Source organism: Scyliorhinus canicula, chromosome 2 (assembly GCF_902713615.1).
Source record: "Scyliorhinus canicula chromosome 2, sScyCan1.1, whole genome shotgun sequence".
NCBI classification, from domain to species: Eukaryota; Metazoa; Chordata; class Chondrichthyes; order Carcharhiniformes; family Scyliorhinidae; genus Scyliorhinus; species Scyliorhinus canicula.
Window position 1 is genome coordinate 251996433 of NC_052147.1, and position 15055 is coordinate 252011487.

Below are 15055 nucleotides of genomic sequence, written 5' to 3' on the forward strand. Positions count from 1 at the left end.
GGGAAAGCGGGCAGCATAATCAAGGATCCCTCCCACCCGGCTTACTCACTTTTCCAACTTCTTCCATCGGGCAGGAGATACAGAAGTCTGAGAACACGCACAAACAGACTCAAAAACAGCTTCTTCCCCACTGTCACCAGACTCCTAAATGACCCTCTTATTGACTGACCTCATTAACACTACACCCTGTATGCTTCATCCGATGCCAATGCTTATGTAGTTACATTGTATATCTTCTGTTGCCCTATTATGTATTCTCATGTATTTTTTTGTATTTTCTTCAATTTTGTTTAATTCCCTTTTCTTTTATGTACTGAATGAATTGTTGAGCTGCTTGCAGAAAAATACTTTTCACTGTACCTCGGTACACGTGACAATAAACAAATCCAATCCAATCCAATCCAAGAATCTAGTTGTTAAGTCACATTTCATCTCTGTAATGTTTTCTTGTTTAATGTGAAAGGAGACATTAACTAGTAAAAACAATAATTATGGAATAAGCATTGTTGGGGCGAAAATATTCACACACAGACCTTTGAATGAGTAAAGAAGCTGTTTATTATATCAGAGCTCTGGGAGAAAGGCCCTAGAATCCCCCAATACTGAGGCTGTCCCTCGATCAGGGAGTACAGTAGGGGGCTAAGTACGCAGTCTTGAGGACTATTGTGGACTATTGTGGTGCTGTTCATTCTTACTGATTGTGGTCTGTTGGTCAGAAAATCGAGGATCCAGTTGCAGAGTGGGGTGCCAAGTCCTAGATTTTGGAGCTTTGATTTGAGCTTGGCTGAGAGTCCGGTGTTGAAGGCGAAGCTGTAGCCAATAAATAGGAGTCATATGTAGGAGTTCTTGCTGTCGGGATGCTCTCAGGATGAGTGGAGGGCCAGGGAAATGGCATCTGCTGTGGACCGGTTGCGATGGTATGTGAATTGTAGTGGATCAAGGCGTTCTGGGAGTATGAAGGTGATGCGGTTCATAATCAACCTCTTGAAGCACTTAATTACCACTGAAGTCAGGGTCACCGGACAGTAGTCATTGAAGCACATTGCTTGGTTCTTCTTTGGCACCGGTATGATTGTGGTCTTCTTGAAGCAGGTGAGGACCTCGGAGTGGAGTAGGGACAGGTTAAATATATCCGCAAACACCTCTGCCAGCTGGTTCACGCAGGCTCTGAGTGCACAACGAGGGATCCCGTCCGGACCCGTCGCCTTCCGAGGGTTCACTTTCAGAAAGGCCAATCTGACTTTGGAAGCTGTGATGGTGGGTATGGGTGAGTAATGGGCTGCTGGGGCACTCGACAGCGGATTGCTGGTTACTTGCTCAAACCGAGCATAGAATGCATTGAGTTCATCGGGGAGGGGTGTGCTGCTGCCGAAGATACTGCTCGGCTTCGCTTTGTTACCCTTTATGTTGTTTAGTCCTTGCCACAATCGCCAAAAGTCTGTCTGTGACTCTAGCTTGATTTGATATTCTCCAATTGATATTCTAAACTGAATCCAATTCATGGTCCCGACAAGAGGGACATACCAAATCCAAGCATTAACAAGCATGGATCAATTCGCTGCTGGTCGGAAAAGGCTGGTTTAGCACACTGGGCTAAATCGCTGGCTCTTAAAGCAGACCAAGTCAGGCCAGCAGCACGGTTCAATTCCCGTGCCAGCCTCCCCGAACAGGTGCCGGAATGTGGTGACTAGGGGCTTTTCACAGTAACTTCATTGAAGCCTACTCGTGACAATAAGCGATTTTCATTTTCATTTGAAAAGGTGATGGAGTAAGAGTTCTCTACTAGACGTCATTTTGTCTAACCCTTCTTTTGTTTAAACAAGAAACACAATAAGGGATCTGTTTTATTTTCCCATCTGTCCTTTGCACTTCGGTCTGCAATCTCAGAATTATTCCATCTGCCTTGTGTCAGGGAAGTTTAAACCCTGGACTAATCCAACACCTGATTGGCCATATGCATTTCAACTACTCAACTTCCAATGAAGCCATCAAACTAATATTTTCCTATTCTTACAGACATGAATTTGTATGCTGATTAAAATTCCTTGTGTATTAAAATTACCCTGAAATTGTCGGTAAACATGGATCTAGGTTGATAACTTTTGAAAAGAAAAATTTGTTAATTACATTTCAGTTTGTTATCAGTTTGACTCAAACCACTCAAACTATAATTTCAAAATCACAATATCAAACGACACACAAATATTACCACACTCACAAAGGAAAGCAAGCACTTCAGTGCTTTGAACAAAATTCATTGGGTAATCATCCTTATGGTTCCTATTCTAAATTTCCAAATTATAAACTCAAGATTACTTCTCAGAAGATAAATCTAAGCAGAGATATATCAACATCCACAATCCAACCACACACATTCTCAAAGCTCGCAAATCTCTCATGGCCACAGATTCTCAAAGAGACAGCAATTTCACAATCGCTTAAATAAAATACTGAACACTATTCCCCATCCAGGGGGATGGGAACCAGATTAGGAAGTTAGAGGTCAGTAAAGAGGCAGCAACTAAAGCCAGTAAGGTACTAGATAATAAACTAATTGTGACTAAGGGGAAGAGTAGACAGGAAAGAGATGATGAACGCAAAGTGACAAGTGGTCTGTCGTGCACTTGTTTTAATGCGAGAAGTGTAGCAGGTAAGGCAGGTGAATTTAGGGCTTGGATTAGTACCTGGGAATATAATGTTATTGGTATTACTGCGACTTGGTTGAGGGAAGGGCATGATTGGCAACTAAATATCCCACGGTATAGATGTTTCAGGAGGGATAGAGAGGGAGGTAAAAGGGGTGGAGGAGTTGCATTACTGGTCAGAGATGATATCACAGCTGTGATTAAGGAGGGCACTATGGAGGATTCGAGCACTGAGGCAATATGAGTAGAGCTAAGAAATAGGAAGGGTGCAGTAACATTGTTGGGACTTTACTACAGGCCTCCCAAAAGCGAGCGTGAAGTAGAGGTACAAATATGTTGACAGATTATAGAAAAATGTAGGAGCAATAAGTTGGTCGTGATGGGAGATTTTAACTTCCCCAATATTGAATGGGACTCATGTAGTGTTGGAGGTGTAGATGGAGCAGAATTTGTCAGGAGTGTTTTTTAGAGCAGTATATAAATAGTCCAACTCGGGAAGGGGCCATACTGGACCTGGTATTGGGGAATGATCCCTGCTAGGTGGTTGAAGTTTCAGTCGGTGATCACTTTGGGAATAGCGATCACAATTCCGTCAGTTTTAGAATACTCATGGACAAAGACGAGAGTGGTCCTAAAGGAAGAGTGTGAAATTGGGGAATGCCAAGTATAACAAAATTCGGAAGGAGCTAGGGAATGTGGATTGGGAGCAGCTGTTTAAGGGTAAATCCACATTTGAAATGTGGGAATCTTTTAAGGAAAGGTTGATTAGAGTGCAGGACAACATGTCCCTGTGAAAATGAGGGATAGAAATGGCAAGATTAGGGAACCATGGATGACGGGTGGAATTGTGAGACTAGCTCAGATGAAAAAGGAAGCATACATAAGATCTAGGCCACTTAAAACTGCTGACGCTTTGGAGGAATATCGGGAACGTAGGACAAATCTCAAGTGCGCAATAAAGAGGGCTAAAAGGGGTCATGAAATATCTTTGGCTAACAGGGTTAAGGAAAATCCCAAAGCCTTTTTTTCGTATGTAAGGAGCAAGAGGGTAACTAGAGAAAGCATTGGCCCACTCAAAGACAAAAGAGGGAATTTATGCGTGGACTCAGAGGAAATGGGTAAGATTCTTAATGAGTACTTTGCATCGGTATTCACCAAGGAGAGGGACATGACGGATGTTGAGGTTAGGGATGGATGTTGAAATACTCTAGTTCAAGTTGGCATAAGGAAGGGGGATGTTTTGAGTAGTCTAAAAGGCATTAAGGTGGACAAGTCCCCAGGTCCGGATGGGATTTATCCCAGGTTACTGAGGTGAGAAGGGGAAAGTTTAAGGGAGATGTGCGTGGAAAGTTTTTTACGCAGAGGGTGGTGGGTGCCTGGAACGCTTTATCAGCGGAGGTGGTAGAGGTGGGCACGATAGCATCATTTAAGAGGCATCTAGACAGGTATATGAACGGGCGGGAACAGAGGGAAGTAGACCTTGGAAAATAGGAGACAGGTTTAGATAAAGGATCAGGATCGGCGCAGGCTGGGAGGGCAAAGGGCCTGTTCCTGTGCTGTAATTTTCTTTGTTCTTTATTTTCTTTGAAGCAAGGGATGAAATAGCTGGGGCCTTAATAGATATCTCTGCAGCATCCTTGCACACGTGTGAGGTCCTGGAGGACTGGAAGATTGCTAATGTTGTCCCTTTGTTTAAGAAGGGTAGCAGGGATAATTCAGGGAATTATAGACCTGTGAGCTTGACGTCAGTGGTAGGCAAACTGTTGGAGAAGATATTGAGGGATAGGATCTATTCACATTTGGAAGAAAATAGACTTATCAGTGATAGGCAGCATGGTTTTGTGCAGCGAAGGTCATGTCTTACAAATCTAACAGAATTCTTTGAGGAAATGACAAAGTTAATTGATGAGAGAAGGGCTGTAGATGTCATAAACATGGACTTCAGTGAAGCATTTGATAAGGTTCCCCATGGTAGGCTGATGGAGAAAGTGAAGTTGCATGGTGTTCAGGGTGTACTAGCTAGATGGATAAAGAACTGGCTGGGCAACAGGAGACAGAGAGTAGTGGTGGAAGGGAGTGTCTCAAAATGGAGAAGGGTGACTAGTGGTGTTCCACAGGGATCCGTGCTCGGACCACTGTTGTTTGTGATATACATAAATGATCTGGGCGATGGTATAGGTGGTCTGATCAGCAAGTTTGCAGATGATAGTAAGATTGGTGGAGTTGCAGATAGCGAGGGGGGTTGTCAGAGAATACAGTAAAATGTAGATAGATTGGAGAGTTGGGCAGAGAAATGGCAGATGGAGTTCAATCCAGGCAAATGCAGGGTGATGCATTTTGGAAGATGCAATTCAAGAGCGGTCCTTACGGTCAATGGAAGAGTCCTGGGGAAAATTGATTTACAGAGAGATCTGGGAGTTCAGGTCCATTGAACCCTGAAGGTGGCAATGCAGGTTGAGTGGTCAAGAAGGCATACAGCATGCTTGCCTTCATTGGACGGGGTATTGAGTATAAGAGTCAGCAGGTCATGTTACAGTTATATAGGACATTGGTTAGGCAACATTTGGAATACTGCGTGCAGTTCTGGTCTCCACATTACCAGAAGGATGTGGATGCTTCAAAGAGGGTGCAGAGGAGGTTCACCAGGATGTTGCTTGGTATGGAGGGTGCTAGCTATGAAGAAAGGTTGAGTAGATTAGGATTGTTTTCGTTGGAAAGACGGAGGTTGAGGGGGGACCTGATTGAGGCATACAAAATTATGGGAGATATGGACAGGGTGGACAGCAACAAGCTTTTTCCAAGTGTGGGGGTGTCAATTACAAGGGGTCACAATTTCAAGGTGAGAGGGGGAAAGTTTAAGGGAGATGTGCGTGGTATGTTTTTTACACAGAGGGTGGTGGGTGCTTGGAACGCTTTGCCAGCGGAGGGAAGTAGATGCTTGGAACATAGCCGACAAGTTTAGATAAAGGATCTGGATTGGCGCAGGCTGGGAGGGCCGAAGGGCCTGTTCCTGTGCTGTAAATTTCTGTGTCCTTCGTTCTCTTTGCCTTCATCATAAAACGATATCTACTTTATTCCATTTAAGTCAATTTCCAATGATTGATATTATAGGCATTAGCCTATTCTTAGAGATGTATATATTATTTTCTGAAAAATTAAAAACAGATCGACTGCTTGCTGAAATGGTTAATTTTCCTACAGAATTTAAAGGGGTGGAGAGTGGGTGGAGAACTTGGAATGGCATTGCGTCCCTACACATAATCTGAAACTTTATTTATTCTTTCCTTTAATTTTACTCACATTTCTGGTTGAGGGGCTGGTTTAGCACAGTGGGCTAAAAAGCTGGCTTGTAATGCAGAACAAGGCCAGCAGTGTAGTATCAATTCCCATATCGGCCTCCCCGAACAGGTGCCAGAATGTGGCGCCTAGGGACTTTTCGCAGTAACTTCATTGAAACCTACTTGAGGGTTCTACCATTCACTGTATATTCCCTATCTACATTAGACCTTCCAAAATGCATTACCTCACATTTGTTCGGATTAAACTCCATCTGCCACCTCTCCGCCCAAGTCTCCAAACGATCTAAATCCTGCTGTCTCCTCTGACAGTCCTCATCGCTATCCAAAAGTTTATTGAGCAAAAGGCTTGTTGAGCTTTCCAGCCTATTTTACTGTGCAGCAGCATGTCTATTGAAATCCACCCGATTCCACATTTTATCAATCGGGTTACAATGCTTCTGGGTGAGGTGCCAAAAGGCTCCGGCTCCTTTTCTAATTAAGTTAGTTTTCCCGATTTGTCTTGTGCCAGCAACTATGACTCTGGTGTCCTAGTTTGCCGCAATGTTCACAGTTCCCTTTCTTTACTCTACAGCCCTTAACCATATGTTCCGTCTTAGAACATAGAAGATACAGTGCAGGAGGCCATTCGGCCCATCGAGTCCGCAACAACCCACTTAAAGCCTCACTTCAACCCTATCCCCTTAACCCAATAACCCCTCCTCACCTTTTTGGACACTGAGGGTAATTTTTCGTGACCAATCCACCTACCCTGCACGTCTTTGGACTGTGGGAGGAAACCGGAGAACCCGGAGAAAACCCACGCAGACACGGAGAGAACGTGCAGACTCCGCACAGACAGTGACCCAGCAGGGAATTGAATCTGGTACCTTGGTGCTGTGAAGCCACAGTGCTATCCACTATGCTACCGTCTTACCACAATTGTAACAGTTTCACGTGATTCTTTTGCCGTTTGCGCAATCTGTACTGCCGCTATCTTTTCTTGCTTTATTTGTATTCTTCAAATGATTTGGTGTGAATGTGAGAGTCCATCTTTAAACAATTGAATAAAAGGGGCATCGACACAATAGGGATTCGCTTATCCTGAAGATTCGCAGTATGCGTCTAATAATCGTTCCCCATAATTGCTACTTGGCTCCCCTTTCCTCTGCCCGTAGCCTGGATCCTTCCTCAATTTGTGGTAGGGTACGCCAAGCCGGTGCAGATGGCTGCTTTAAACGCATTCTAGGCTGCCTGTTGGGCGGGCCGACCCGCCTTCGCGTCTCGGATATTGGCTACTAGAATCCTCCACTTATCTGCTTGATATTTGGCCCTTACTAATTGGTGAATGTCATGTGGATGCAGGTCATGAACGTCCCACATCTACTCCAAATTTCTCCAAAAGTCTGCATTCTTACTACAGGGAGTAAGGGTTCCTAAATCCTTTAAAATAGCTTGTTTTTCCAGTGGCGTGAAGGCTTTACATCTGTCATTTGCGTTATTAGCATAACGTTGCATGGGGCGCATTCAATTTCTGTCATTTGTTCTTCGTCCCCAACGTGTAGTGAGGTGGCGGCATATGGGGATGGATTTTCTGGTGGATTTCCTCGGCTGGAGGTGTTCAAAGCCTCAGCGGATTTATACCCCTGAGGTTTAAGATTTCAGTAAGTTGTTGTGCTGTTACTAAAATTTCATTATGTTGTCCTTTTGTCGTCTCAGCGCTTTCTAAAGTTGTCACTAAGATGTGAGCGAAGATGACCCCCGTCCTTTTTGCCGTATCTTGCTTCTGTTTATCCCACCATTTTATTTGTTCTGTGTTGGGATCCCACCCATCTCTGATCATTTTCTGTACTAGAGTTTTTTGTGCTTGCCCGAATGCCAGACTCAGGGATCCTGGTGGACCCCAGAAAAGCTTTGAGACTCTTTTCCGTGATATGTTAACAGTGTCATCTATCAACCACGTCTCTGGTTCCCCTAGGCAACTGTGATCAGAGGCTTTACCAATCGCCCACTCACTTGGAGTGGTGGTCCTGGCTTGTCACTGTGTCTCGGTAAATTCCGCGACCGTCACCACTCATCAGTCTGTGCGTCTTGGGTTCCCAACTAACTCTGGCCTTCATGTGAGCACTCAATTGCCCCCTTAATTCAAGCTCAGCATGGATCCTCGAGAAGCCGATTATTATAATATATTTAATGGTATAACTGACGTGAGAGAACAATAACGAAAACAAAAAAAACTTTAAACTGAGTCTTGTACTCACTGGGTCTCGATACCAGATTTGTTGGATGTTGCTTCACCGTCCGTCCGTCTCGCCTTGTGACTCTAATTTCTGGCGGTCAAACATTTGACTACTCGCCTTGTCCACCGACTCAGTCGGTGCCCGGCTCACGAACACGGTGCTTGCAGCGCCATATTGTTGGGGTGAAAATATTCACATGCAGACATTTGAATGAGTAAAGAAGCAGTTTATTATACCAGAGCTCTGGGAAAAAGGCCCTAGACTCTGCAATCTGTGTCAGCGCACTTTCTCGCTTGAGCCAAGGTTTACATTGGGTTAATATACAGATTCAAGGGTCGAATTAGTTGCACTCTCATTTACATACAATCAATCAACTCTATTCGTGTCACAATTCATTACATTCAGTCAATCAATTTTCTTAGTATTCCAGTTTAGGCTTATGGTTAAAGTGGGTTGGTGTCTTACCAGCCTCTAACTTCATGCACATGTCACTCAAAACTAACATGAAGTTATGTCTCCTGCCTGCATCTAGAGACCTTGAGCTATTGAGGATACATTGTACTCATTGTCCTGTGGAGCTGTTATCAGTGGCTGTTAAAATACTCCCTCAAAATACCCACATCTGATTCCCATTCATTGAGGTTGTTTATACAGTTTGTAACTTAACCCAGCTAATGATTGTTCAGGAATGTGGCTAGTTCAGTTAACAGCCATTTTGTTTTATTTCTGATATTAATAATTCTTCGGTTACAAAATCACAAGCGTTGTGTATGCACCATCTATTCCCACCGGGGTATAACACCAGCCTCCTTTCCTCCAGGAGGGTCTTGAGCACTCCATCCCTAAATCGCAGAGCTGCTCTGCGTGCCACCATCTTGCCTGCGCTGGCTGTGTATGGGGGGAGAATTTTCAACTGGAGCCGTGGCACTGCGTCAATGACGGAACCGGTGAATCGGTGGCCAGTATGTCACGCACTGCACGACCCACCCGTGCTAGCCCCCTATGGGCCTTTAAATAGCTCCACCTGGGGGCCCGATGATGCCGTCGCGAAACTCCACGGTCTTCACGATGGCATCAACACTGAGCCCTATCTTGGGAGAATCCAGCACATGGTGTATTAAAACAAACTTTACTATGAACACAGGCTTAAAATAACTTTAGCCTTATGCAAAAAAGTTACTTTCAATTACCTATGAGGCAATGCTTAATGGTGTAAATGGAACTCTAAATCCTAACTGTTATATTTTATCTACACTTAAGCAAAAACCATATCATGTCAAAATCCGCTTTTGAATACAGTTAATCGACCCAGGAATCCTTGCTTAATACAAAGATGTCTTGGATACCCTGCTTTGAGAATGCAATATCCTCAGGAACCAGCCTGCAGATTCTTGCCTGTGTCAAACTACTGTTTAACATGCCAGCCTTTGAGAAACTGCTCTTGTCCAGTTCACAGGAAAATCTGTAACTCACTGTTTTGAAAGAAACTGATCCTGTTCACAGACAGATCAAAACTCACCGTTCTGAGAGCAGCGACTGGACTGAGCACATCCCAATCCAAAACTGAATTTCAAAACTGAATATTCAACACCTGACTGCTTCATCTCCTGGCTCCTCCCATTAACTGCATCATCTTACTGAACTAACCACAATGTCTCCAATTATCTACTCCCCAGGTAACCTTCTTCATATGAACAAAATTCCATTAGCCCAACTTTTACAATGTTTTAATTGCACATCTGTCTCCAAAAAGACTGCAGCCTTTCAAACCAGGATTTTTAAAACATGACAGCAGTCACATACTAACTCAAGCTTTAACCCTCACTGCACCAACACACATAATACAAAATATCTGAAATTTCTACATTCATCACACCTCCACTCCTTAAAATGTTGAACCAACAATATGAATCGAGGGCTCCATTTTCCAATGCCTTTAAGCTCTAAACATGTCTTGCATTTTGATCCTTAAACTTCTCCAAACATTTTAATGGATTCTGTTGTCCCTGATAAGTTGTCAGCAATATAAATGTCAAAATGTTGCAATGCCAATACCAAACTGCCGTCTGCTTCTCGATGAGCAAATATTTATTTTGCTGAATATTTAGTTTCCGAAAAAAATAGCCAACAGATCTTTCTAATCTTTTGTTGTCTTTCTGTAACAGTACAGGACCATCACCCACACCACTTCCATCAATTGTCACCTTAAATTTTTTGGCATAATCAGTTGTTGCCAACACTGGTGTAGTGGTTAACATAGTTTTCAGATTGTCAAATGCCTCCTGACATGCTGACATCCACTGATATTTCCTGTGCTTTTTCAGAAGTTCAGTCCGTGGAGCAACCACACTGCTAAGATTTGGCACAAATTTGTGGTAGAAAACATTCATGTCCAGAAATATCAAAACTTCTCTCCTCGTTGATGGCATTGAAAACACCCCAATAGCTTTTATTTTCACATTCCATGGGGCCATCTGACCATGTCCAATTGTACGGTCTAAGAATGTGAACTGAGCTTTCGCAAATCCATTTATAGCCAAGTTTACAACCAACTCAACCTCCTGTAGTCGATCGAACAATTCCTATAAATGTTCCAAATTCTCCTTCCACATTTGCCTGAACACAACCGAATCACCAATGTACATTACACAATTGTTTAGTTCAGAAATTACCCAGTTGATTCATCTTTGGAATGTTGCTGGCACATTCTTCATTCCAAAAGGCATAATATTAAATTGATACAGATCATTTGGCATCACAAAAGCTGAAACTCTGTCTGATAAAGGTACTTTAAGGAAGTCAAGTTTTGTAATAAAATTGTTTGTCCCACATTGTTTGTCCCACATTTTCAACACGGTCTTTCTATAGTCCACACACAATTGTTGTGTTCCATCTGGTTTTGGTACCATCACAATAGATGAGCTCCAGTCACTACAACTTACTTCAATTATATCATTCTTAAGCACGCTTTCAATCTCCTTTTGTACCCGTGCTTACATTACTGGATTAAGCCTGTATGGATGCTGCTTAATTGGAGTGGCACATCCTACATCTACAGCATGTATAATTACTTTTGTACTTCCTAATTTGTTCCCACGCACCGCTCTATGTGACAGTAATAAATCTTTCAGGTCAATTTGATATTCCTCTGGAAGGTAACTCAGAAATCTAACTCAATTCCCTTATCCGCATTATCCCATCTAATTTGAGGAATATTAAATCCAGAATCATCTGGATGTATCTCTTCTCCCTGAGTTACAATGGCTAACAACTGTTCCTTCTTTCCTTCACTGTTAAAATACATTTTGATCAGATTAACTTGACACACCCTGTGTGTTTTCCTTCTGTTCGGCATTCTTATTAAATAATTCACCTCACTCAATGTTGTTTTTAATGGTTCACCTACTATTGGTAACAATATAATACTTTCTCCCCACTAACAAAACCACAATATTTTGATTTCTTATCCACCTCCTTTCTCATCACATGCTGTGATGATTTAAACATTTTCAAGCCAAGTCACCAGCCCTTAACCTTTCCCCTAAAGTTTGACACATAGCCCAACAATGTAGTCTCAGAAAGCTGACTCACCATTTTTTCTTTGATCAATTTAAGTGGTCCTCTTACCTCATGACTAAAAATCAATTCAAAAAGACTGAATTTAGACGATTCACTAGGTGCATCCCTAATTGCAAATAGTACAAATGGAATTCATTTATCCTAATCATCTGGTTAATCCTGACTATAGGCTTTCAACATGGACTTTAAAGTTTGATGCCACCTTGCCAGAGAGATGGAATTTAAGACTAGGGGGGTTATTCTGCAATGAACACTAAAGATTCAGTGAGGCCACACCTGGAGAACTGTGTTCAGGTTTGGTCTCCTTACTGAGAAAGGACGTACTGGCGCTGGATGATATGCAGAGGAGATTCACTAGGTTAATCCCAGAGCTGAGGGGGTTGGATTACATGTAGAGGTTGAGTAGACTGGGATTATACTCGTTGGAATCTAGAAGGATGCGGGGGAATCTTATAGAAACATATTAAATTATGAAGGGAATAGATCGGATAGATGCAGATGGGTTGTTTCCACTGGCGGGTGAGTTTAGGACTGAGTTTAGGAGGAACTTCTTCACCCAAAGGTTTGTGAATCTATGGAATACCCTGCCCAGTGAAGCAGTTGAGGCTCCTTCATTAAATATTTTCAAGATAAAGATAGATAGTTTTTGAAGAATAAAGAATAAAGGGTTATGGTGTTCGGGCGGAAAAGTGGAGCAGAGTCCACAAAAGATCAGCCATGATCTCATTGAACGGCGGAGCAGGCTCGAGGGGCCAGATGGCCTACTCCTGCTCCTAGTTCTTATGTTCTTATGTTCTAACGTCCCCTGTGATTCTGGATAATAAGCAGTTGAGATAAAAGTCTTTATTCCTGAGCTATCCAGAACTTCCCTGAATAACTTAGACATAAATTTTGCTCCCTGAACTGACTGGAATTTTCTTGGTAGTCCACAATCTGGTAAAAATGTAGTAAACTCCTTACAATTCTCTTAGCTATAATATTGCTTGATGGAATGGCCTCCAGAAATCTAGTAGACACATCCATTCTGGTCAACAAATATTGATTTCCACTTTCATTTTAGGCAGGGATCACAATCAATTAGAACTGTCGTAAAAATTCCTCAAATGCTGGAATGGGAATTAAAGTTGCTGGTTTGATTACCGCTTAAGGTTTTCCAATTACCTGACATGTGTGACATCTATGGCAAAATTCAACCACATCCTTATGCAGACAAGACCAATAAAACATTTTTTGTATTTTTGTTTGAATTTTCTTTACTCCTACATGACCCTCTACTGGAATTTCATGCACTACCCACAAAATCTCCTGTCTATAACCTACAGGTACATAGGAACAGGAGTAGACCATTCAGCCCCTCGACCCTGTCCCTCCATTCAATGAGATCATTGCTGATCTGTGGCCTAACGCCATGTACCTGCCTTTGGCCCATATCCATTAATATCTTTGCTTAACAAAAACCTAACTATATCAGATTTAAAATTAACAACTTATTGAGCTTCACCTGCTGTTTGTGGGAGAGAGTTCCAAACCTCTACTATCCTGCCTAACATACTTCCTGAATGATATAGCCCTAATTTTGAGACGATGCCCCTAGTTTTAGAATCTCCAACATTGGAAATAGTTTATCTTAATCCTTATTGTCACAAGTAGGTTTACTTTAACACTGCAATAAAGTTACTGTGAAAAGCACCTTGTTGCCACATTCCGGCACCTGTTCGGGTACACAGAGGAAGAATTCAGAATATCCAATTCACCTAACAAGCACATCCTTTGGGACTTGTGGGAGGAAACACGAGCACCTGGAGGAAACCCACGCAGACACAGGGAGAGCGTGCAGACTCCGCACAGACAGTGACCCAAGCCGGGAATCGAACCTGGGACCCTGAAGCAACAGTGCTAACCACTGTGCTACCGTACCGCCCCAGTCTCCCTGGTCTTTCCCTGTTATCTTGGTAGCCGATCAGACCACCCACCCCTTAACCTTCTAAATTCTTGCAAATTTGAGTAATCCTTCCTCGTAACTCAAATCTTATGATCCAGGTAAACCTAAGTTGCATTCCCTCCAAGGCATTGGTCTATCTTCAAACTGACCTCCAAGCCAATTATCCCTCCTCTACAATTTCACCAGTCATGTATGCCTATCTGCTGCTTTTGACTCAATATCATCCATTCTGACTATTATGTGTGGACTTCTGAACTGCCATTTTCTTTTCAGTCTTTTGACATTCTCTAATGTCCTGCATTTTAGTTACCTTATCTTCACAATACTAACATTCCTAGAACTAAATATAACCTCTAAACTACTGATGTCAAATGGGCGGCATGGTAGCACAGTGGTTAGCACAATTGCTTCACAGCTCCTGGGTCCCAGTCTCAATCCCAGCTTGGGTCACTATCTGTGTGGAGTTTGCACTTTCTCCCTGTGTCTGCGGGGGTTTCCTCCGGGTCCTCCGGTTTCTTTCCACAGTCCAAAGATGTGCAGGTTAGGTGGATTGGCCATGATAAATTGATCTTAGTGTCCAAAAAGGTTAGGCGGGATTACGGGGATAGGGTAGAAGTGTGGGCTTAAGTGGGGTGCTCCTTCCAAGGGCCATTGCAGACTCGATGGGCCAAATGACCTCCTTCTGCACTGTAAAGTCTATGTAAACCTATGAAACCTGAACTCGAAATTTGTCACAGGACCTTAGTGAATCATTTGGGATTTTATGCCAACTCAATTGCTTCAGGGTTATTTTTAATAATAGCTGATTTTTTATCTTCAAATTTAAAACAAAAACTGAATTTGTATTTGCAAACTGCCATGGCAATATTTGAACTCACTGTATTGGGTATTAGACCTGGCCACCATACTGGGGTACCTATGAGGATCGTCAGTGAAAATGAAATTAGGCAGTCTCAATGCCCCATTAAGTTAGTTCTACGTTAAAAATCTCACTCAGATTGGGTGGGACAAATGGAAAAATTCCACAACTCAAGTATTAGTGAGTGTTAGTGGGTGCTCTTCCAAGGTTTTGACTGGGACTAGTCATCATATGATTATGTTCTATCTCTAATGAGAGATTGAATTGGTTCAGATTTTATTCACTGGAGTTCAGAAGAATGAGGGGGGGTGGAATCTCACAGAAATCTATAAAATTCTAACAGGACTGGACAGAGTAAATGCAAGAGGATGTTTCCGATGCTGGACGGTGTCCGGAATCAGGGGTCACAGTCTGAGGGTAATGGGTAGACCATTTCGGATAGAGATTAGGAGAATTTATTTTCACCCAGAGAGTGGTGAGCCTATGGAGTTTGTCACCACAGGAAGTAGTTGAAG